This window comes from Vidua chalybeata, chromosome 1 (assembly GCF_026979565.1).
Source record: "Vidua chalybeata isolate OUT-0048 chromosome 1, bVidCha1 merged haplotype, whole genome shotgun sequence".
Lineage (NCBI taxonomy): Eukaryota > Metazoa > Chordata > Aves > Passeriformes > Viduidae > Vidua > Vidua chalybeata.
In genome coordinates this window covers 88,807,602-88,831,767 of record NC_071530.1, presented here as the reverse complement: position 1 = coordinate 88,831,767, position 24,166 = coordinate 88,807,602, and the positions used below count along the sequence as shown (strand labels likewise).

The 24,166-nt window shown below is 38.5% G+C and overlaps 1 protein-coding gene across 11 annotated transcripts in view; it reads right to left on the bottom strand.

The window, feature by feature from the left end:
* Positions 1 to 24,166, bottom strand: part of LOC128783698 (poly(rC)-binding protein 3-like) — a 499,860-nt gene that overhangs the window by 156,611 nt on the left and 319,083 nt on the right. For all 11 annotated transcript variants that reach the window (XM_053934802.1, XM_053934809.1, XM_053934779.1 and 8 more), the window contains one exon: positions 15,704 to 15,789. The gene's annotated coding sequence lies outside the window, so the exon portion shown is untranslated. The remainder of the gene's footprint in view (positions 1 to 15,703; positions 15,790 to 24,166) is intronic.

Genomic DNA, 24,166 nt, shown 5'->3' with positions numbered 1-24,166 from the left:
AGTTATATAAAAGTATTTTTAGGAACAATCTCACCTTAAATCTGAGAGTGCCATTAAGGACTGTATTACAGAAATTACTTGGGTAATTTTAGCCAAAGCAATGCAGTTGAATATCACACATGGGTGCAGGGGAGGGTAGCAGATAGAGAAATCAAATTCACCCCTACAACATAAACAAGATATGAAACATTACTGAGGAGCAACAAGCTGCAATAGTGTACACTGTCTTATAAAGCCATGTTAAATGAACACAAGTAAATGGATGTTGCCTTAATTTTTTTTTTGCTCAGTGGCAGGAATTTATTATTTTTTTTTCTCTGCAGAAAATCTGACTGATAATATCTGTGCTGCACCTGGCTGCTTATAAGGTGAGTAGACAAAGTATCCTTTATGGCTAAAAAATTATTACAGGATCTAGATCTGCATAGCTGCTTGAGCTGAAATGTGACTGAACCCAAAGGACGAAGTTATCAATTCTCCCTCTTTGAGTGGGAAAGTGCAAGGGGCTGTGAGTGTGTGTGTGTGTATGTGTGGGTATATATGTGTGTTTGTGTGTGTGCATGCGCTAATCTTTGAGTAGTATTTCAAACAAAAAAGCAGCTTTCCCAAGCATTCTGCTTTAAAATTTGGGTACGTTCACTGGCTTTCCATCTGTTCCCAGCTTTCCTAAGAGCTGTACCTATATGCTACAGATTTTGGGTTCAAACCTGCTTTGCTTGCATCTTCTGTCATAATCACATTATGAGATGACACATACATTCACCTGGTCGTAAGGGAATGCTTAGAGAATTCAGGTTAAGAAGATGACTCAGTTGCCTTATTTAGTTCAAAAATTCTTCTGAGTACCTGGCACATTAGGCCTTACATAAAATCACAAAATGTGCCATCTCTCTTTCTTCTCTGTTCTTGTTTTCCCATTAACAGTTTTCTGGCCCTTCTATCATTGCATGTTTCCCTTGCCCCAGTCTGTTGATCTCTTTTCTCCTCTTTGCTACTCATATAGTTGCCCTCCCTCCTGTTCATCTTCTCTCTTCACATAGTCTCTGCTATGCTACTTCTACATAGCACTGCTAGTCATTCCCTGATTCTCCTTTTAATCCCATTCAGACTCCTGTTTATGCTCTTCTTTTTGATGGAGCATATACACAAGGGTGAAAACCAGCAGCTTTTATATTTTCCAGTACTTTATGAAGGGAAAATCTTTGCCATGTAAGAATCACACATGGTGGGATTTGTAGGGCCAGAAGTGGGACTTGATGATCTTGATGAGTACCATTCAACCCAGTATATTCTATTATTTTATAATTAAGTATGATCTAAATACAGTCTACAGTAATTTCTGTTCAGCAGATGCCCCAGAAGCAAAGGGCCACCATTCTTTTGATTGTCCCGTAACCTATAGAACTACTCTAGCCAAGAACACATCCTGTAAGTGACATGCACAACTGCAGCTCCATGGTAAACAGTGGGTCTTGCTCATCCCTAAAACTCTTTCAGACTGCTGGATGCATATGTGGGGTCAAACTTCATAAAAAGTGTTTTCCCCCTCCTCTGCCAGTGCTAGATTTGCTTTTAAATTATTGAAGCTACTCATCAGAACTATTTCTACTGGGCAAGGCCTGGGGCTTCAGAATACAATTATCTCACAGGCATAATAAAAGCATCCCTTTTCTGCCACAATGGAGCCATAGAGTGGAATCTGAAATAAAAAGCAGAAAATCTAGAGACAGAACATTAGATTTTTCTTTTTGATTATTCTTAGATGTAAAACCCATTAAGTAGACCAGTATGTAGGCAATCTCTAACTTAGCTAGAATTATGGCGATTGCATCCACTGCACATGGAAATGTATAAAGTACTTATGGCTAGGTATTTCAGTGGATTCTTTTTTTCAGTAAGTAATTATAACTCCCAAATATCAGTTATAACCTGTATCCTTAAAAATATCAAGAACTATTCCTATAAGACCAAGTAATTACTTAGGGTAGAAATTACACACATTACGAGAGCAGAATTATTCCAGACTATATTCCTATTCTGCAGCACAGAAAATTAATTAGCACACACAGATTAACAAGATACTTTGTGTTTTCAGTTCAGAGCACCATGACAGTCTGTGACTGGTAATCTAGAACACAAATAAAGCTGTGAATTTGCTGTGCTAAAGTGGCACCACTGATATTCCTACATTTCCCATATCTTCCATTAATAAACCAGTCCAAGAGGAAGGTAGCTGAGTGACGCTTGCTTCCACGTAGGTATTATTCTTATGTACCAGCTATCAGCCATTGTCACAGGGCCTATATAAGAACACTAGCTTCTGCATCTAATTCTTTCCTGCTAATTGACTTTACAATTTTAGGTAACATCTGACACAGGAATTTACATGGAAATTAGGCTATCTGAATATGACTTTCTTCCCCTAACTCATTCTCTCAGCCTCTCCTCAAGGCCAAGGAATGGGATAGGTTTAAGAGCAACCCAGCAGCTCTTTTTGCATCCAGTTAATCTCTCTTCACAGAGAGGGTGATTAAAGATTGGAATGTACTGCCCAGGGAGGTGGTGGAGTCAGTGTCCCTGAAAGTGTTTAAGGAAAGACTGGATGCAGAACTCAGTGCCTTGGCCTAGTTGACATGGTGGTGTTCAGCCAGAGATTGAACTCAATGATCTCAGAGGTCTTTTCCAACCTAATTGATTCTGTGATTCTGTGGATGCAGACAACAGCTGAGGGATATCTAATAACCTGGGTGCAGAAGACAGTTAATGATGATCATAAAATAAAATACTGAAATGACTATTTTATTCCTATTCTCTGGCAGAAATTATTATATTGGTTATTGCCAGCCTTTGTACTTCAATAAAAGTCTTTAAAATACCATGTCTGACTTGACGGATGTGCTTTTGAAGTAGTTTCTTGAATCAGAATACCTCCACTGCCAGTGTAATAGAGAGTTCCCTTCAGACTTCCTGGATTTTTTAATAACAAAGTTTCTTTCTGTGATGTTTTCTTCTCTCCTGTGGACAGGGTTTTTGAAATGTTACAATGCAAGGGAACAATGTTCCTCTCAATGATTTTATTTAACCTCTTTTATTTAAGATCAAAACCCAGTGGGTTTAATTAATTCTCATATGTGACTTCCAAGCTGAGAAACTACATTTCTTCTCCTGTTTCTCCTGTTAATTCTACTCATAAATGTTGTTGTCATCTACTGGTAGAGAATTTAAACAGCGGTTTTGTTGATGATACACCTTGCAGCAGAGAATGGATCTTCTTGTTGTGACACTGGTGCTGCCATCCTTTCATGGTAATACACAATAAGGCAGATAATCCACTTATATATTGCAACAACAGGCTTCTGACTGAGGTCAAAGAAACTAATCAATCCTGTTCAGCATCTGGGTTCCTCCTGAGGTGTCCAGGCCATGTTATCTTCTCCATATACTTAATTTTTCTTCTGGAGGAATGATCAGGGATTTAGTAGTAAATTACCAAACTGAACTCTTCAAACTCCTTAGGCCTTTCCATAGCTGGGATTATGGAGCATTAGCTGTCTGCTGCCAGGTTAAGCTTCGTGAGCTGCTGAGAGTACCTCCTAATCAACTTTTATATTTCTAACTGGTTGACTTAGAGATGATGTTGTCGTCTAAATCAAATTTTGTCTCCTGTGTAGCAACGGTTCGACACATCATCATTGATCTCTACTTACTTAAATAAATGAACAGTCAATGAATGTGAAGTAAAGAAAACCAACCTCAAAATGAAAGCATAAGCCAGCTCTAGTCTTAAGAAGGGAGGAAATAGTGAATGAATGTTTAAATATCAGTGTGAACAAAAATATTTGCATATGGGTTTACTTATCACTGTATGCTCAGCATCACACCTGAATGCAAGTCTGCTGGATACAACCAAGCTGCAACCACTTCTGTCACCTGCTCTTGTGTTTAAAGTGGTACAGACTTAGGGAATAGCAAACTTATCACTGATTTGACTACATTACTTCTCCCTGTTTTTCACACCCTGCCCCACAGCTGTACCAACAGAGGGGTTTGCATGAACGCTCTCTAAAATGCTCAAGGCAAAACGAGCCAGATTGTTTTAAGCAGTGTGAACTGTGGATCTGAACTGGCTTGGCTGAGTTAGCAGGTTTCAGGCTAAGGAGCAGTCATGCAAGCCACTCCACTAGCAAAACCAGAGGGGCAGCATTGCCAGCTGCTGGGTGGCAGTGACAGAGGAAAGCAAGAACGTCTTTAGGCAGAACAGCTGGAGCATAGAAGATGCCATCTCATATGCAGCTGTAAAACGTCTGCCTCAGTGTCCCTTAGGTGTGGGAAAGACCAGCCACAGGGAAAACTTCTTTTAGTATTTGGGGGAAAAAAGTTCCAGTATGTTACTTCTATCCACTTGATACATGCTGTACATGAAAAAAGAAAAAAACCAAAAACCAAACCCAAAACCAGCTAGTAAATCAGCAAACTCTTTTAAGTATAGAAAGTATAAATTTCTTGTACGCAATTCTAAGATCAACAAATGACCCTTCTCTGTGGTATAAGTGCACTGACATAAGCTTTTACATGGTTTTTTGGCATTAAAAATCTCCAAACTCATAAAAACCTTCAAATTTCAAAAACTAAATCTAACCCTAAATGTTGTTTCTGTACTGGCAATAGTATTCAGCAAAAATTTAGTTCAAAAAAAACACCATTACTATTACTTAAGTATGCTTGTGTAGAGTTTACTGGCTAAAGCATCAAGCAAGTAGCATGTCTTAAGATCCAGTGGTGGTTTGATGGGCACTTTCTCTGGCCTGCCTGAACTGAGTCAGCTCACTTCCCCATGATGCTTGTTCAGTTGCACTGGAGCAATGATTTGGAGGCTTCACTTCAAACCAGATGCTCTGCCTTATAAAGGATTTCAGAAAAAGAAAGAAGATGGGTAACATTCCAAGGTTACTAACCCAATTCAGAGTTCAGTCCTACAAAAAACTATGCCAGCACAAAGGGAAGGAAAGGGGCAGAGATAGGTGGAAGGCTGTGGAGAGGGGTGGGAGATGCTTAAATTGAATTTTATGACCGAAAATGATACACATAGAAGTCTAAAACAGCATCCAACATGAGTTCTGTGCCCCACCCAGAACCATCAATTAGCAGATATTTATTTATATTAGTACTAATATACACATACATTAAATAATTATAAGTTAAAAATTAAACACACTAAATAAATATTAGTATATTAATACTAAATATTAGTATAAGTATTAGAAACTTAGATTTACTAGTCCTTTAAAACTGTAACTAAAATGAAGGCATTTATAATGCATTTGTATTTTAACACCTTTAAAGAACTTCACCTAAAAATATAATATGCATTCTTACACAGGAAAACAGTCACTTATGACAATCACTGTGATTTGTCTGTTGCACTTGGAAGGAACTGTAGGGTGACATCATGGAAATATGTTTTCTTATTCTGTTAGATACACAATAAGGCTTTCAGAATGTTTTTAATTTCAGACACAATCATTAGCATAGAAACTATAGTTTTCTGCAAAAAATATGGAATATGGACTTTGAGCAATGGCTGCCAAAGCACACGTTTAAAGAAAGTAAAGTAATAGAGCATTGAAGAATATCAGCTAGTAAGTTGCTCAGGGTTACTCATGCAAGACATCATCATTTCCTGCAAACACACAAACACACGGTGCCAGTCAAAAGCCACGTTGATCTAACATTGAAGTAAATGCAGTTTAACCTTCTGGACTTCACATTATGGGCCAGAGCTCAGAGGAGAGGGACAGATTCTGAGTGCCTGGAGTTTCACTAAGCTGCACCACAGCTTGGGTTTCTATATTAAAAGCACCTGGCAGCACTTCTGAGGATGTCGGTGGCATATTAGGGCATAAAGGTCAGGAGAGGAACTGAAAATTATTGCCCCAAGGGCCATCCACCCCCAAAAGTGCCTGTGTGCCATGAGAAATGACATTCTAAAGGACAGTCAATCTCATCATCAGCCTGCCATAGGGGCAAAAACCAGTGTAACTCTTTAAATGTGATTGTTAGAAAGGGCATAAGTCTGACCTAAAGAAGGATTTACATGCTTGAATCTTGCCTGTGTCTCTAAACTGCTCTGGTCCACACCAGAAAGAACAGTGCCCCTCCCCTACAACCCAGCTCTGTCATCTCACCATCATATAAAATTAAAAACAGCATTTGATGTAAAAAAAACCTGTTTCTAGTTAAAAAAATTACACAAAAACCTTTTCAAACATTGAATTGAATGAGTATGAGAAAATCATGAATTGTAATTAAAGTTCTACCTCTTATTATTTTCCGTGAAACATAAACTAGCTGAGTGGCTGTATTTAATTCTTCATGCAAAACTGTAAAACTGGGTCTTTGGGTCTCAGCCTTAATCAAGGAAAATTAAATTCTTTAAGGGTTAAAAGCTGTAGGAAGTTGCTGTTACATTGCAGAACTACGTATCTGGCTTGACTTTTAAAAGGAGTGATTGAAAGTACAGGTACAACAGACTGAGATACTATCTTTTATGATTCAGTGGACAGTGTTGAAGAACAGTGCAGAAAAGGGTGTATGTTCCAGTCAGCTGCAGAAGAGCAGTTGTACTCATTGTATACACCAATAAGACATTAGGACAAAGATTTTAACAACAGAAACAGTAATTGAAATAGTGCCAGGCATAATTGTATATGAGTATACATAGTGGAAGCCTTTGCATCTTTTGTTTTACCAAAAAACTGCTAAACAAAGAAGTTTTGCAATTTTTCTTTTTATTCCCAATGAATAAGCACAGCTCCAGAAAAATTAATGAAAAGCACAGCTCCAGAAAATATGTCTTATCCTTCTAGAGTCTGATTTCTCATGCAGAATGAGTGTATTGAGGTTTTAATATTAAATAGTTTACTCACAGCACTTTCATTCAGACTCACACGGTAGTTTTCCTCCTTCATAAAAAGGCATATTTAGATACATGGCTGAATAGCCAGTCCACGAAGTTGCCTTCCAAATGCAGCAGCTGAGCACATCACACAGTCCCAGAGTTATCCCCCTCAATGCACTCAGGGGAACGCATGGGTAACACTCGGCACCTTGTTCGGAGCATAACGGGAAATGCCAGCCTACCCAGCAAGGCTGGAAAAACCGTTTTCCTGATTGGCTGCTCATCCCAAACTGCCTGGCAGAGGTTTGAAATATGCAATGCAGGGAAGTGATATTCTGTGGCATTCATTCAATTTACCTGCACTACACTCCAAGGAGCCATGCTATTAAACAACAGCGCCAGTGTGTCAATAAAGTTAACTTAATTAAATTGCTTCCCCTCCCACTCTTCCAACTAGCAAGATTTAGGGCACAGGGACACAGTGTTGCCTGTAAATAAAAGGATGATTTAGCTAATCATTTGCAGAAGAAAGACATATTTTTGTCAATAATTCTATGCACAAAGCAGGGAGCTAGTTTAAATTAAAACAATCATGTAGGATAAGGGGAGAGATAATACCAACTATTGAAAAGCTGTGAATATTCTTCAAGCAGTGTCAATTAAATCCACTATTTAAATCTCAGTGATTGCACTCCTTGCTCCGTAAGACTGAAATAACTATTGCTTAAATGTAATGTTATAAAACATACTATCATTATTACAAGCATAGTGTATACACATTCTTAATTTGCTGGGGACTTATCTTGTCCCTTTCTGGTCATTTTGATACGTACACTCTCACTGCCATACAAGAGTCACGTTTTACAAGCCTCTAGTCTGTCCTTTTCTGTGGCAATACATGGAAAATATTACCAGTAATTAAGGATAAAAAAGACTACAGTTAAGCCAAAATTAACAGATTGTTTGCAACCTTATCATACTTTCAAATCGTCAGTATGAAACCTCTGAGGCTCCTTGTCTGTTTGAGGTTAGATGTTTTGAAAGGCTACAATTAAACTGATGTAGCTGTTTTGCAAAACAGTATTTATCTATTTTGATTCCTTTTTCCTCAGAAACTCTTCTAATTTTGACAGGAGTTCCCTGATGTTATATGTGCAATCTCTGCTCTGTCTCTTGAGTGTTTTCAGCTTTGCCCCAAATCTCCTTTTGCAGACACTGAGTAAAAGCATGCCAAGCACTAGCAGGTAGACTCTCTAAAGATTTCTTCTGTGCTGTTTATATCCTAGTCCCTCTGAGCTTTTACCTACAAGTAATAAGTCTTTCTTGTTTCTTTTCTTCAAATATGTTTACTGTTTCCTATTAATAGCAAGATCTTGGAGCTGGTCTGATTTTTTATAAGCAAGTGAAGAGAGAGAGATATGCTTGTAAAGGCACACAGGCACAGTTTAATTTAGGAAGTATGAAAATACAAGCAGAAAAAAGTCTCTTTATGCCCTCACAGCCATTTCTTGCAGTACAGGCCATCTCTTCATAAGTGTGTCTGCCAGGGGGTCTGAGACTGTGCATTCCTCCTAGAGCTCAAATCCTCCTCTAGTGTTGGGTTTGCTGCTCTTTGTTCTAGTCTGACGCAAACTGTCCAGCGCAGCCAAAGGTCTCTGATCACAAACCAATGAAATCACCAAGCAGAATCCTGTCTCCATTTCATACTGCTTAATTAGTCTCTTATTTCTTCACAGCACAAGCTGGAATGGCAACAGCCTTCCTGCATGTCCTCTTCCAATAACACAGAAAAAAGCCCAGAGCATTATTCGCATAGACTTGAGCTTCACTCAGTAAGAATTCTTACTGAATACCATAAGACAAAATAAAATGAAATGTAATTATTGTGATTCGAAATGTCAGAATTTGGTTGGAATGAGCAGCCCTTTGACTGCTTCATGTTGCAAGATGTGTTACTTCATCAATGCCTCGTCAAAGTCATTGATGGATTACACAAAGAAAAATGTGTATACAAATACAAATGTTAAATGCCTAGACTGAGAAACATAATATAAACTAAAGATTTCCTATCTAGGGAACTATTTATCAAAGAGACTGAATTACTTTAAATTAATGGTGCAGTGCAGTGGAAAGGTGATCAGGATGCTGAGTGCTGCAGGGTCAGAACCAGTAGGACTGGTGGAGTTGCCCATACCTCTCCTCCCACAATTTTTGCAGCACCCAGGGGTGGCACACTTGACCTCCAGGAGTGGAGGGCAATACTCAGCTACTCCCAGTGCACCTTCCCATTGATGGATTTCAGCCTCAGAGAAATGGAGCCCTATTCACAGCATCCAGGAGTGACAGGAAAGGGAAGGAGTCTCTCTTGTAGGACAACAGTGACCTTTCAGTTAGGATTGAATACACCGAATAAGACCCTTCTGGAAATAGGAGGATGATGTAAAGGAAGTTTCTATTATAAAACAAATAGCATTGAAGTGGAGATCTTCTCCTATTTTTTAAAACCAGTTGAACTCCATATGCCAGAATAAAATAATTCATCCTATTACAATCACATATTTTCTTTCCCCTTTTTTCCCCCTCTACTCCCCAAGCCTGATGAAGTTGATAGTCCAGAAGACAGATGCTCTGCTTTTCTATTCAATATATAAATCTCAATGAATAGTAAGAACATTAGGGAAAAAAAAAAGAGAGAGAGAAAAAAATGACAAAGACAATTTTCTTAGGATAATTATATGGCTTAGTTCCTTCCTAATGAACTGTACTTCTGGCTTTTTGCTCATTTCTACCCTGACAAGACAGGCAAATAATGTGTCTGTATCTGCCTAATAAGTGTTGTCTTTTAATTGGTTATTGCTACCACAATACAAAAATACTGTGCATGTTGAGCTACACAGGACTGCATTTAGCCAAACTGCTCTTAAGGTGGACTGAACCTGCCCTGTCCTATCAGAATGGGGGAGTCATACTTGGAAAGTGGTACTCCTGCTTAAAAAGATGCTAAACACTCCCTCTCTGCCCCAAATTCTTTGGTCTGTCAGGAACTTACAGCCCTTTCCTAGAACCTCAGGAGGAGTTGCTGTGGGCAGAGTGTTACAGACACACTTCATAGCCCCAGGGATCCCAGCTGCAGCGACATTGATTTATTCTATTTTTAATGTTGTGAGTGCTGCAGCACTGTTCTTCAGCCAAAGGGCTGGCACAGGCACACTGACCCTGCAGACCCTTTCAGCCCAGAATCCAGTGCTCACTGGAAGGGCTGCTGCTGGGGCATCCATGATTTGTGCCCATGGGAGCAAGGCTGGGAGAGCCCAAACCTGGGAGGCTCAGCTGCCTCTGCCTGCTGGAGAGCAGGAGCAGAGCAGCAGCAGCAGGAGCAGAGCAGCAGCAGCAGGAGCAGAGCAGCAGCCTCCTCCAGTGCACTGTAAGGAGCTGAGGCCACTCTTCACTTGGAGGACTGAAGTTCACAGTGATCCTGCCTATCTTTAGGCACTTATCCAAAGCTCCCAGTTCTGGAGAACAGTTGCTTTTGGCCAACAACATAAAGAAATTAGACATATTGGAAGGCTCACTCAGCCCTTGAAAGGACCAGAATCCCTCAAGGTCTTGCCCTCCTCCTCTGTGTTAGCTGGAAGAGTGTGAGATGATGGCATGACTTAGGACCATCCATCAGATGCCAGAAGTTAGACAGACCTGTGTTCAAGGGATTTTCGAGGAATGAGAATCCATGAGGATGAGAGCAGAGTCCATGGCACCCAATACCCCAGCAGGACTTGCCCACATAACTCCTCCTGTTGCCACGAGCACCCTGCAGTGTTACCTCAAAGTGGGGATTACACAAGGGTCCCCTCAAAGGGTCCCCTTGAGGGATCAGGATCAGGCCTGGGGCCGCAGACATGTTTCTAGGGAGGAAGGGAGGGCTGCAAAGAGCTTCCACTGCTGCAGGGAGTGAAGGTGCTGCCTGTGGGTTCAACATCAGGTGGCAAAAGCAGGCAATGCCTGCTCCAGAACAAAATCTTGAGGGCACAGGTAATTCCTGAATACAATATGAAATCTGAATTTTTTCTTTTTTTGCGTCTGGTGCCATTGGCATTTCTTGACTGATTAGAGGCTCCCTAAAACTGATTTCCTCGTTCAGACATCCCCTTTGCTGCCCACTCCCCTCCAACCAGGTGACTGTGACCCTTCATATTCACTCTTGCATTCAGCTGCAAAAATCTGAATTAGCAAAGACAAGTGTCACAGGTGCTCAACATCTCCCGTTGAGCCAAGATCTTTATTTGTTATAGCTGTCAGCCCAGTCAATGACTGCTCTATCTCACTGTGGGCAGGCATATTCCATCCTGCTGATGTCAAAAGCACATCTATTTATTTAGCATTGCTCTATGCTGGGCAATTGCCACACTGTGGGGAAAGATTGTGATCAGCACCATTTGTCTACATAACTGCACTTGTTTCTGGACAATTGTTGGGTCAGAGACTAATGTTTTTTATTTATAGTCTTTTTACACTCATCTGAATTTTCCTGTGCCTTTTTATGCAGCAAAGAATTTGCTACCATTTGGCTTCTACAGCAAAAATTCTGCTAGAAATCTGAGAAAAAGATATCTGAAAGTAAATCCATTCCACTCATTTGAACAGAATTTTACATTATGGAGCTGGAGTAGTGCCTAAGACTTGAGGTGCATTTCTAGGAAAAAAGAAAGATCAAATACACATTTAACTTCTTTTTTCTTCATATTGTATAACTACCAAACAGAACTCAAATATATTTGCCTGGATGCTATCTTTAAAAGCTGAAACAAAAAATATATATTCCCTTTATATCTCAATGTCCATTTCATCTGTTTCTGAAATTCCCTAAATAAGAAATAATATTGGTTTTCATTATGGCAATAATTCTGTTTATTTTCACTAAGATAATTCATTTAGTATTTTGGCTTTTTGTTATGCTTATTAAATAAACAAATCGACATATAAGTTTAACACAGTTGTTGCCTTAGGCAAGCCATTATTTCACTTCTTTAACACCTCAAGGGTTTCCAAACAGCCATGCAAAGTAGAGCTGCTTGCTTCATTTTCCATTGTCCTGCAGGCAGCCTGCATAGGAAGTCATGCATAATTTTTTAATACAAGAATAGATTTTGCTGAAACTGCTGTTAGTATTTTTAATAGGTGCATTTTTTTTCAATTTAAATATATATATTTTTTTAATTATCCTTTAATTTCGAACAAGATAATTTAAAATTAAAAATGAATTTTTAACAATGTACTGCCAAACTTCTTAAATTCAATATCTGCATTTACATTAAATAACATGCAATATTCAAGTATTAAGTGTCTGTTGGTAAATATTTGCTGATCATCAAACCACTGAGCTGGGAGAGTTTAAGAGACTGGAGAAAACAGCCTCTGACAGAAGTGTTTAGTCCAACTTAGATATTTGTAGCTTTGTCTGTATGTTCAGAGAAGGTATTTTCTTTACTTTATTCAGGTTAGCTTTATGCAATATCTAGTTCATGCAACACTATCTCTTGAGAGCTGATAAAGGCAGAAAATCTTACTTTCTACTGTAGGGAAAAGCTCCATGGCAGATACTGAAATCTGCTAATTCTAAAATCTTGCAGGGTACAGAAATAACCACACTGATCTGTTAACTCAGTACAAAGAATGGCTAATTTGACTAATAAATCACCTTAATATATGTAATAAATAAATAAGCATAAAAATGTGAAATGTCATTCATTGGTTTCTAAGAAAACAAAAAGCAAATATCAAGAATCTGAATAAATATATCAGGAACTTTTATGTACTTCTCTAAATGCAACAATACAGGTCCACTTTTACTAATATAAGTACCTAATGTAAACAAAGTAGCAGTCAAAATTATCTGTCCTATGATATTCTCACAGCAGTGGAACAGGACTGATTATAGTGATCAAAGTCTTTTCTCCCATCATTATTTTGACTACAGGAATTATGCTGCCAGTCAACAATACAGTAAGCAGGGAGAAGATGATGTAAAATGAGGTTACCCACTTTTTTTTTGGGTAATACTGTACTTCCCAGTCTAGATTATCAACTAGTGAGGTCAACCACCACATTATTTACTGCTACACTTTGGGAGAAAGCCAGAATACTTTAATAATACCAACTGAGGGGAACCATCCCTTTTCCAGAAAACTAATTACAAAGTAAATGCACAGAAGAAAGTGATAATTTCTTCTGACCCTCTATGTTTTTTACAGCACTCTTTCTTAAAGCAGAGGCACCAAAACACATCCTTCTGGTATCAGTCTCACAACCAAAACAACAACCCCTGTTCTATGTTATCAATTCTTACAGTGAAGTTGCTTATCTGCTGTGATTCCTGGTATATTTCCCTCAAAGATTAGGACCCCTTAGAACACAATTCCTCTTTCTCTCGATGAAGCTAGTACTCTTCAGCCCTAAATTCAGTATGTTGCTATACATAGATGGGCTGAGGTTACCAAGCAACTCAGGTGCTTGATAGAGCAAGTGGTCCGGACCGTTGGTATCATTTGCAAATTTCATTGACAAGGATATTCTGTTGGCTTCCAGGTTGTCTGCAAAATACTGAAAACCTCTAATTGTGAACCTTGCTGAAATCTTCAGCAAAAACTCTCCCTCAGTTACGATCCCTCTTGCCAAGTATTTTCTATGATGTTTTCATTTAGCACGTGCTCCATTGACATTGTGTAGGGATAATGTTTTATGAGAACACTGGATAGTTTGAAGTAAACCCTAATGAATACTTTGCTGGGGATACCATAGAACCAAGGAAGCTGATAGGTACTATGATCACAGATGAGGGATTTGTGTTCCCATAGAAGAGGAGATTTACCCTGTGACCATTACAATGTTGTAATACAAAATAAAAGAAGATACGACCACGACTGCTTCACTGTGGGTATATGCCTATCCTTCTCCTTTGCTTTTGTAGCATTTGCCTCAAAACACAATGTTGGTAATGAAAATAAATTAATTTGTCTAAGCAGAAATGGAACCTCTTCTTTGGAACTTGCCCCCCCTGCTTCATCTCAAAATTAAACCCTCCATTTTCTCTGTTCAGACTGACTCACAATTTATTATTTATTTCCTGGGTTGATGAACCGATAAATCAGTTTCGTGCACAGTTCTGACATGCTTAATGCCACAGAGATTCAGTAATTCAATTATTAAGCTTGGATTCATTATGCCAAACAGCCTCATTTTCCTTACGGTCTGCTTTTCATGATAAACAGGACAGAGCTTCAAAACTGCATCTCACAGACAAGTCCAAGAAGAATGGAAGCTGCTGGCTCTAGCCTGTCTGTCCTCTTAGCAAAATACAACTGAATGGTCACTTAAGTAGATATGGAAGCTTGTATTTTCATCCACATCTCTGCCGTGTTCTGGCCCAAATAGGAAAGTGAGCCACACAGAAGTGCAGACAGGTGGATCACTTAGTAACACGTGGTATATTCAGTACTTCTGCTTCCTGGGAAGAGAGAAATAGAAGCCATGATCCTGGGATCCTTTAAGACCCCAAATAACACTCAGAAGCTGGGCTGTGTGCTTACAGCTAAAATGCCTGAAAAGCAAGCAAACAAGCAATAAGAAAGAAGGAAGCTGTTTTATAAAGATAAATCCAAAGATTTTTATTCCCATGGGGCAGTTATTAAATAGTGCATATTCTTTATATGCGCTATTTATTTATAGTTTTTTCCTTTATAAGAAGTAATACATCAGAAGACTTTTGTTTTGGAGACTGCTGGTAGCTAAACATGCTTAATTATGATATACAAGGTCATGAAATATTTGATGCTGCATGAACTAAATTCAATGTATTCTCTTCTTTATCTCAGAAATATGCAGTGGCAAAAAAGAAAGAAAATCCTAAAATTTCAATACCAATCATCCATAGAGTAATAAAAACACGATTTTCAAAACTGAACCAATCTGTAACCAAGAACTGCATTTCATAAAATCTACTGGATAAGCGAAGTGAAATAAGTGAAATATATTCCAAGAAGTAGCAAATAACATAGTATTTACAGTAATTTTATGAAAATAGAAAGAAAGATGAAATTTAGTAGTGCTGTGAGAATCTCCATTGATATTTTTGGAGCAACAGTCTCTAGATATACAAGATCTCTCACTTAAGAAGTTAGGATAAATGAAATTCATTGTTTAGAATAACTTTGTGCTTTAAAATGCAGTCTCTTATGAAAGTTAAACTTTATGCACAGGAAAAGTAAAATTTTAATAAGTTCTGAAGCTCTCCCTCAACAAGAGCTGAACAGGAAGGAACTTTCTTTTCTATTCTTCTTAGTAAGGACCCTCTTCCTCCTCATTCCAATGCAAATTTTTTCTCTCTCCACTTTTCCCAATCCTTACCAGTTCTTCTAACACTCTTTCCTCTAAATGTAGAGGCTATCCTCAGACACTATTATTTCCAGCAGCTTCCTTTTCCTAAGTCCAGCAAGAACATACAAATATTTAAATGATTTCATTTTTCCACCCTAAAAATATTTTAATGGGAAAAATGTTTCCCAAAAAATCCAGAGATATGACCACAGTTCCACTAGCTCTGCAAGTGGATAAATAGGTGAGTCAGTGCTTTATCTCAGCTCTATCTGTAATACTGATAGGTTTCATTCTAGCTGGGAAATTTAAGTGCAGCTCCATACTATTCAATTTGCACCAGAAAATGAATGTGATAGTCCATATAATAAACACAAGAATAAAATACAAGTCAGGAATACCAGAGAGAAAAAAGAAATCTTGGAATGGAGAACTTACTTGTCAGAAGAGCAGTGATATTTAAAAACCTGCTGTTGGTGGTCAACTTTTGCAGTTTCAAGATATCTAGAAGTGTTGAGTATGCTCTGAAAAGGAAAAGAATCAAGGATTTAGTAATTTTGTCACCTGTCAAATACTAAACCAAAACTTGTCCAACATAGATTGCTTTCCCATTTTATGAGGTTATTAATTCATAAAATATATTTTTATTTCCCAACTGGATTTGTAGGGATTTTATGGGCTTCCAAAAGTTGAACTCCTCAGATCAACCTTCTTGGAGTGCATAGGGAATCAGAACAATGAGAAGAGCAATTATATAACTTATTATCCTGCATACCTACATTTTCAAGCTCTTACAGTTGATATAGTGAAAATGAACAGTGAAAATGAAAAAAGTCTGACTCCTTTCTTGTTTAAATAAAAAATATACTGGAGTAAATGTCTTTCCAAAACAAGCACAGAAAATCATGTCCCTAAATGTCTTTCAAACAAATGACTAGGAGTTCATTTGCTATCTTTTGGACTAGTTAATGTATTTGGCTTCCTAATTTGTGGTCTAGTAGCTGAGACTATCCCTTTGTACTTAAACATTATTCTACATTAAAGTCTAGCTTTGTAATTTCCAGTTGTCCTTAATAGACAGGGGAGTTGACTGTATCAAGAAGCCCTCTTAGCTCTCCACTGAAAGACTGGGATGAGTGCTTCCATCTATGCATGCTGTGGTGGAAGGAGTTAGGGGAGTTGGGAATTAAGGAGTGGAGTTGAGCCTACAAAAATGAAATGTTAGAGGGAAAGAGGCTTTAGTGTTGTCTTTGTTTCTTACTTTCCTATGCTATTTTTAATTGGCAAAAAATTAAATTAATTTTCCCCAAGTTGTGTCTGGGGTTTCTTTTGCCTATCATGACAATCAGTGAATTATCTTCTTGTCTTTATTCCAATTTGTAAGATTTTTCTCCTCATGTTCTGCCAAGAAGAGGAAGTGAGAGACTAGGTGGATGGGTGCCTGGCTATTGGCCAAAGTCAGCCCACCTCAGCTATGAAATAATGTTTCCACTGTCAATCTTTCCAAGATCCCCAGGATTTAGACTGGAATGGAGATGTAAAATCTATACTAATAAAACTCTGTCTATAACACATAGGAATAAACAGAATTGGTAAGGAGCAGAAATGTTGGTCAGAGAAAACTGCATTTACAGGAAAACTTTACAGATCTCTACCTTCTGTACTGTAGTGCAGTCAAAAATTTGAAAATAAAAGCTTACAGTAACAAGGACAAAGTCAAATGACTACCACTCCATGAAAGGAGACAGATGAAAACCTCATTTAGAAAAGATCTCTACTAGTAATATGATACTGAGGTGTCTTTGGCCCATTAAGGAATTTTTTACAGCAATCATTGAAATACAACTGCATTTTTTAAAGTCAGAGATGAGACTGATTGACTTGCAGCAATATATCTATTTTGTCAGCACTCTTTTAGAAACAACTATTTAAAGTTCTTTCACAGCTAGGTTTTTACAGTCCTGAAGTGATTTATTTAATTCCAGATTTCATTAAGCTCTAGAACTTCATTTTAACAATCATTATGATACTAATAGCACATTTCAGCTATGAAAAAGATTGAAGTGCTATGCATCTCTACCTGATATTGAAGGCAATGGGATAAAATCTCCATCAAGTCAGTACTGCAGAGGATTATGCATTTGTTTGGATTCCCTTGGTTTTGGTCAGGATATGCCTTACAGTGGCAAAATTAGCAAAACCCTCTCTAAAAGTCATTGAATGAACTCTTTCCTGAATGAGTTTTTTATTAGAATTAATGTTCTGTTAAAATAATCAACAACCCATTAAAACGGTGAGATCTGTGGCAAACATTCACACTGCCTCACATACATGAGAGAAACCTCTGGTATAACAAAATCTAGAAGAATAAAAGTTGCCAGTAGAACTGAGCAAGTACAAAATTCTATCAACAATCTCCCATTTACGGCCCAACTCCTTTTATAATTTAGCTGTATTTTCAAGGCTAAATGACTAAGCTGTCCTACCTGTACCCTGGGAAATCTATAAACACACAGTGAAATTAACTACTAGTTGGGAAAGAGAGCTTGGAGACAGCCTTATGAAAATGTCACCTAAATCCTCATCAACTGTCAAAAAAGAAAGCAGTATATTAGGAAATACTAGGAATAGAACAGAAAACAGAAGAAGAAGAAACACAGTAATGCTGCCAAAGAAATCCATTGCCCACCTAGCATTTTGAATATTGAATACAGTTTCAGTCATCTCATCTCAAAAATAACAGGATAGCAATAGGAGGATAAAGAAAAGGGTGACAGGATGATCAAAGGTATTTAATAGTTTCTGTATGAGGAAAGAAAAAAAAAAGGCTTTAGGATTTTCATATGGAAGAAGGATAAATGAGGAAAAAGACTGTGACAGAGCCCCAGGACAATAATGAACAGTACTGTGAAAGTGAATAAAGAATGGTTTTCACTTTATTTCATAGCGAAGTAAGCAGTCACAATAAAATGAGTAGTTAACAAGTTTAAAACATGAAATCTAAGAGAGGATGCTTTCTACAAGAATCATAATTAAAGGGTGAAACTCATTGCCACAGGATGTGGTGGGAAGCTTCAAACGTGTGGGCTTCAAAAAGCAAGCCATGGTAGTGGTAAAAGAAACATTGACCAGTACTGGCCTGTGTTTTACCCAAAGCTGCACAGTATAAACTTCAGGTTAAGAAGCTTCCTTGGTATCACCCTACAGCAACCCTTCAGGTTAAAAAGCTTAACCTGAAGGGTTGCTGTAGGGTGATGCCAAGGAAGCTTGTCCTTTGGTCTGGTTTAAATAGAGCTGTTGCAATTCTTCTCATTAATTTTGCTCTTTTTCTGAATTCTTAGTCATCTCTTGCACCATGCAGATGTTAGAGAGCATTAGTGCAATTATGTGATTTTGGATTTCTATAAACATATCTACAGAGGGGCTTATGGACCATTTTAAGTTCAAATAGTGCAGCCTACTCAGGAAGGTAGGCTTTAGGCTAGGATTTTCTGAGGATCCTAAGGTCTGGCCTCCAAGCATCCTATTGCTACTGAAGACTAAAGGGATTGGTAAACAAAACTCTCATTTTGTGGAAATAGAGGTGATACTGAATTTTCTCTCCTCAAAAAAGAAGAAAATGGTAGTGCCATTCCTGTGTAGTTAGTGGTCTTCATCTTAACTGCTTCATGTGTCTCATGATGGGAGGCATAGAGATTTTCCCAGACAAATGGATAGATATAGGATGTATGGAGTTGTCACTTCCTGTTTATTGTGGTGATAAAATATCATTATTTTAGTGACTAAGCAAGGTTGCTTGAACTCTGTGCCCATCTACTGTTCATCTGATGTAGATCTATTAAAGACTTCCCCCTGAGACTCTTGTGCTACAAGTGAAGGGCTTGTGACTTCCACCATGGGATGGCCAATGCTTCTGATCAGGTAAAAGGCCATAGTTAGGAAACGCTTCTAGAGGACTGTGATGGAAATGTTCTGATTGACTTTGGCTGACAAGATCTCTGGTTGTATAGCTGGCAACCAAGCTGTGGGGTATGTCTGGCCCCACAGCTCTTGGTTGCCCAGATCACTAACCTTGGTTGCTGTCACTAGTGCCTTCTGCTACTGACCCATGCTATTTCATTGAAAACCAGGAAGTGGGAGGAGGGATGGGGCATAGCCTGGTGTGACCCCAGTCACTGGGAAGTGAACCAGAAACCTGAGGAGGATTTTCTTCCAGTACTTTCATAGTGGTTACTCAATGTCTGTTCAGGACAGAAAATGTTTGCATGGCTTCTTAGAGTGTTAAATATACTGAAAGCTGAATAGTCATGCTAGGCTAAGCTAACTTGGTATTTTGGCTACTGTTTTAGGTGGGATACTGGCTTAGGTAGACAGACCCATCTGACCTCATGTAGACATTTTTAGTTACTCATTTATGCAAAATTCTGAAACACTTAAAGATTATCACAGGTCTATACAGAGGATTATTACAATTATCATTGTATTAATTATTTATTTCCTAAGCTATGGATGGTCTTGTAAAGAAATCTGAAAATAAAAGCCTTTGTTTATTCTAATTATCCTAGAATATGAAGTTATACAAAGGTACCAGCGAAACTCAGAATTTTCTGCCCTCAAAAATTTTCTTGCCCACTAGCTGGAACAGTTCCTAAGAGCCTTGCCCAAAGAAGGGAAACCAGACTCAAGAGATATTGCAGAAAAAGCTACTTCTAACTACCTGTATTGGGACAGTGACTGCTCTTAAAATTCATGCTCTATACAGAGAAATAGTAGCTGTTCAAAACTGATGGGAAACAAATGAGGTTTACATAGAAATCAGTGTGTCTGCATAAGTTCTTCAACATTTACCTCAATTAACATGAAATCGTTATTCTGTCCAAACAAAAAGACTTTTCTAGCAGGCATGTACTTACTCCAACACCTGTCCACTCTAAAAGGTCACAGCTCAGGTTGATTGGTATTTCAGCTAGCAGGGTTTTGTTGGTCTAGTGCAAGGTATTCAAGTCCCCAAGCTGAGTTTGTTTTCTCTGTGACAGTAATTGGTAAATGATCTAATTCATTCTGAGTCATGAGATTTTTGAGCTCCTCTTCTGAGAAGGATTGAGAGAGCAACCAGATGGGTGCCTAGCCACTAGCCAAGATCAACCCACTGAATCCTTGGCAACGTATTTATGCAACTTTGTTTTCAGTGAAAATGTCCAGATGGGGTTTGTTGCACCTCCATTATACTCACCAATTCCATACCTTCAGTTAACTTAAACTGAACTGCTCTGAGCAACCCTTATATAGACAGAGAATGATACTGTTCCCTGGGAACACGAGGATGCAACCCTACTGTCCTACTACATCCAGTGCAGATAGTCTGAAAATGCAGGATCCAGCCCTATTTTCCACTTGGAAATTGTTAATGGGCAGATTTCTGCAGACACATTTGTTAATTATGCATTGAATTGTTTAGACAAGGCCCTTTTAGCATGTGGGTGGTTTGTCAGATGTTTTCTATTGGCTACACATTGTTAACAATCGTTTCTATTCTCTCTTATGTGCCTTATGGCAGAGGAAGAATGACACTGTTCATGAATGGCCACCTCACAGTAAGCAGAATGTTTCTACTTGCTGAGCAGATGAAAACAACTTTCTGCCAGATACAGGTGAATAAAAAATAACTGAATAACGAACAAAAAAAAATTACCATGCTAGTTTGCACCTGGATTTTGTGTGCGAGTACAAAACAATCAATATTGCAAAGTACTTCCTCACACAGGTGGGTATTTCTCAAATAGCTGTTTGGATCTAACAAACATTTTTGTCAAATGTTAAAGCAGAAGTCAATCAGATTTTAAGAAAACAAGTTTATTGGGACAATCATGTAATCTGTAATGCAAAGGTTGCCATATTCCTTAAGTAGTTTTTATTAAAAGCTATGGAGCTATGCAATCAATTGAAATAATTATATTTGCTCTAAGTTTGGACAATCGTCTGGAATGATTTCATTTTCTTTAAGCTTGGTCAACCTAAGTGCATACATGACACCTGAAAAGATCACATCTGGTAGGGTCAATGCTTTTTCTTTGCCCTTCCAATACCACACACACAACATTTTTTAAGTCCCAAGGGCCTTTGACATTGTATTACAATGGATCTGCCACCTCTAATATGCTGAGCAAAATAAGGCATACTCCCCAAGAGAGGGGAAGCAGACAATCTGCCCTGAGGCTTCCCTATTGTTATTTCATTTAGAGAGACAGGCAATATCACAGTATCTATGACAAGAGTGCAAAAGATTTCAAGTCATCCCAGCTGTCTCCTCCTTAATTTGATACTGATTGTTCAGTTGGTCCCAAGTGTCCATAATGCACTGAGATTTCTTGTGGCTGATGTGCTAGAGAGATCTCCCACCTGCTTGTGATGTGCTCTTCTTCTAGAGGCAGCAGCCACCGTGCTACCTTATCCAGGAACTAGCTGTTTTTTAATTGAAGATTTCCATGGCATGTCAACAAGCAATACTTAAATGTTTAAACTTTTCTAATTGCCTCAGCTTAGTTTCATAAGGACACGTGCAACACAAAGATGTATGTGAGGAACATTCCACAGCTGAGTGAGCATTGCCTTGGGAGGGATGGACAAAAAAGAGCGTGGTGGTCAGTACGGTATCCTTGTTTTACAGGCTTGGACTGACACTTAGAGAAAACTGTGCAGATAGCAAAGAACAAGGGTTGTTTCCCTTCCACACTCCCTAGGAGATAGCCTCTTCTCTATGCAGTAGACACTGATCAGTAATGGTTAAGAACAGAGAATCTCTGAGAGACTGTCTAGTTCATGCACCATCTCAATTTGGCATGCTTATTGTGCCTTACTGCTCAGCAGGAATATTAAAGACTTCCAGAGTTATCACTCTTCTCCACAGTAGGTATCAAAATCCTTCACTATTTCAGATGCAGTATTGTGCAAGTACAAAGAGGCTGTGCCACTGCCTCAGGTCTTGCAATGAAAGGGGTAGAACTAGAAGTAAAATTTTTGTCAGCTGTCGTAGATGCTGTGAAAGCACCATCACTGCAAACTGATTTACACAGATGGCACATCTAACAGGTGAGGGCAGAGAAATGACATAACTTGCCACATGTCACATAGGTGAGGCTTACTCAACCTTCATTATCTGATAAATTGCTCTGCCTCTGGAATAAGTTAAGGCTAATGAAATGGTGATGTTATCAGAAGGCAACTGAAAATAAAAGTCTCACTGTGAATTGCTGAAAGTTACTGCTAGCATCACAAAAGTGACACTCATTAAAGTACCACTCTCCAGCAAAACAAAACAGGACAATCTTAACACAGACTTACAATTTGCACTGAGAACACTCTGTACAGGACATATAGGTATAATAGGAAGAAAAAACTGTTAACATAGTATCAATTTAATCAGCTATTTTTATTGCAGGACTAGAATAAATGAATCCCTTGTTAAAAGAATCTGTGGGCACAGTCCCATTTCATTTCTACATTAAAATGGTCTGGCTTTGGAAAAGAATCTCATTCAGTGACATCCTTGAAATAATTCACATGATTAAGATGAGGAAGATTTCACTTAATGTGGTCAGCTGACATTCCTGCTGCATACTACATATCACCAATTATATTGTTATTTTATCCTTACTCAGCCAGCACTGCAATGCTTAAAATGATATTTCATCCATTCAAGCATCAGTATCGATCTCTGGCTACATTAAATATTTCCAGTTAAACAGAGTGAAAAATCCCACCTTTTAATCTATGGTTTCAGTTAAATAACTCAGCTGAAAATAATAAGAATAATGCTTATTCAAATTCTTCATTTTGCACATCAGAATGATTGGCAGTAATCTACCTCATTCAAACAGTGATCTCCCATTGCTTTCCAACAAGATATAAATGGAAACAAATAATCTTGATCAATCTACAGCTTATACACATAATAAATAACATGTTGCAATCAGTAAGTAAATCTATAAGGGTACAGTTTATAGCAGCAGGTCATTTGCTTGTACTGCAATTCAGATTTCAGTTTTCTCATATCTGCTTTGCAATTTTTCCTGCTGTGTTTCCCAGAACACTGTGATGATCCCATTGTTTAAGGCAATTTGACCATGCAGAGGCACAGTGATGTTTCTCTAATTTAAGTTGCACACAGAAGTCCACCTTACCCTTCCTTGTGCCAAAAGGAAAGGCATGTTTTTTTTCCATTGCTTACAGATTAAGACCTTCTTATGGGGCCTCTTTGATCACTAAGTGTGACCTCCTGCAGAATATGTGATGCAGAATCCCACTGAGTTTGAAAATCCCTGACTATGAGCCTAAACTACTCCCTTCCCACCTCTATCCTGCTTTTCAACAGCAAAGCTGTTTTGTTTTAGTGTATGAAAATAGAATTCCTCTTATAAATTATGCTTTCCCTTCTTCTCTAAAGAGAAAACAGAAAAGAAGAAGAAAAGCTAATAGAGAAAAAATGGCTCTACAGACTAAAGGAAGGTTAGAGAAAGTATGCTGTGGAATTACTACTGGCTAGTTCCTCCCATCCTGCTCCAGGGTAGGTTTGTCTGTAAAATAAGGAAGCAGAATCTAGTCTATCTACAGCTACATCATTACCAAAAGCACTAAGTGGTTGGGGGAATTGAAAAGTTGCATACTGAATAGGGCTCAGTTGATGATTTCAGGTCCAGGCACCCCTGGGAAAATCTGCAAGATAAGCAGGGATTCAGCAAATTTGAGATAGTCTAAGATATCGTCTTGGGGATTGGGCCAAGTGGTTTGCAGCACAGTCAAATGGTGGGCCGAGGGTGGAAACATAACCCAGCCCTCTGTGCAGATACTGGACAGGGGCTTTCATTAAGCACAGGAGCCAGGAAATACTGTGCCTTGGTGTGG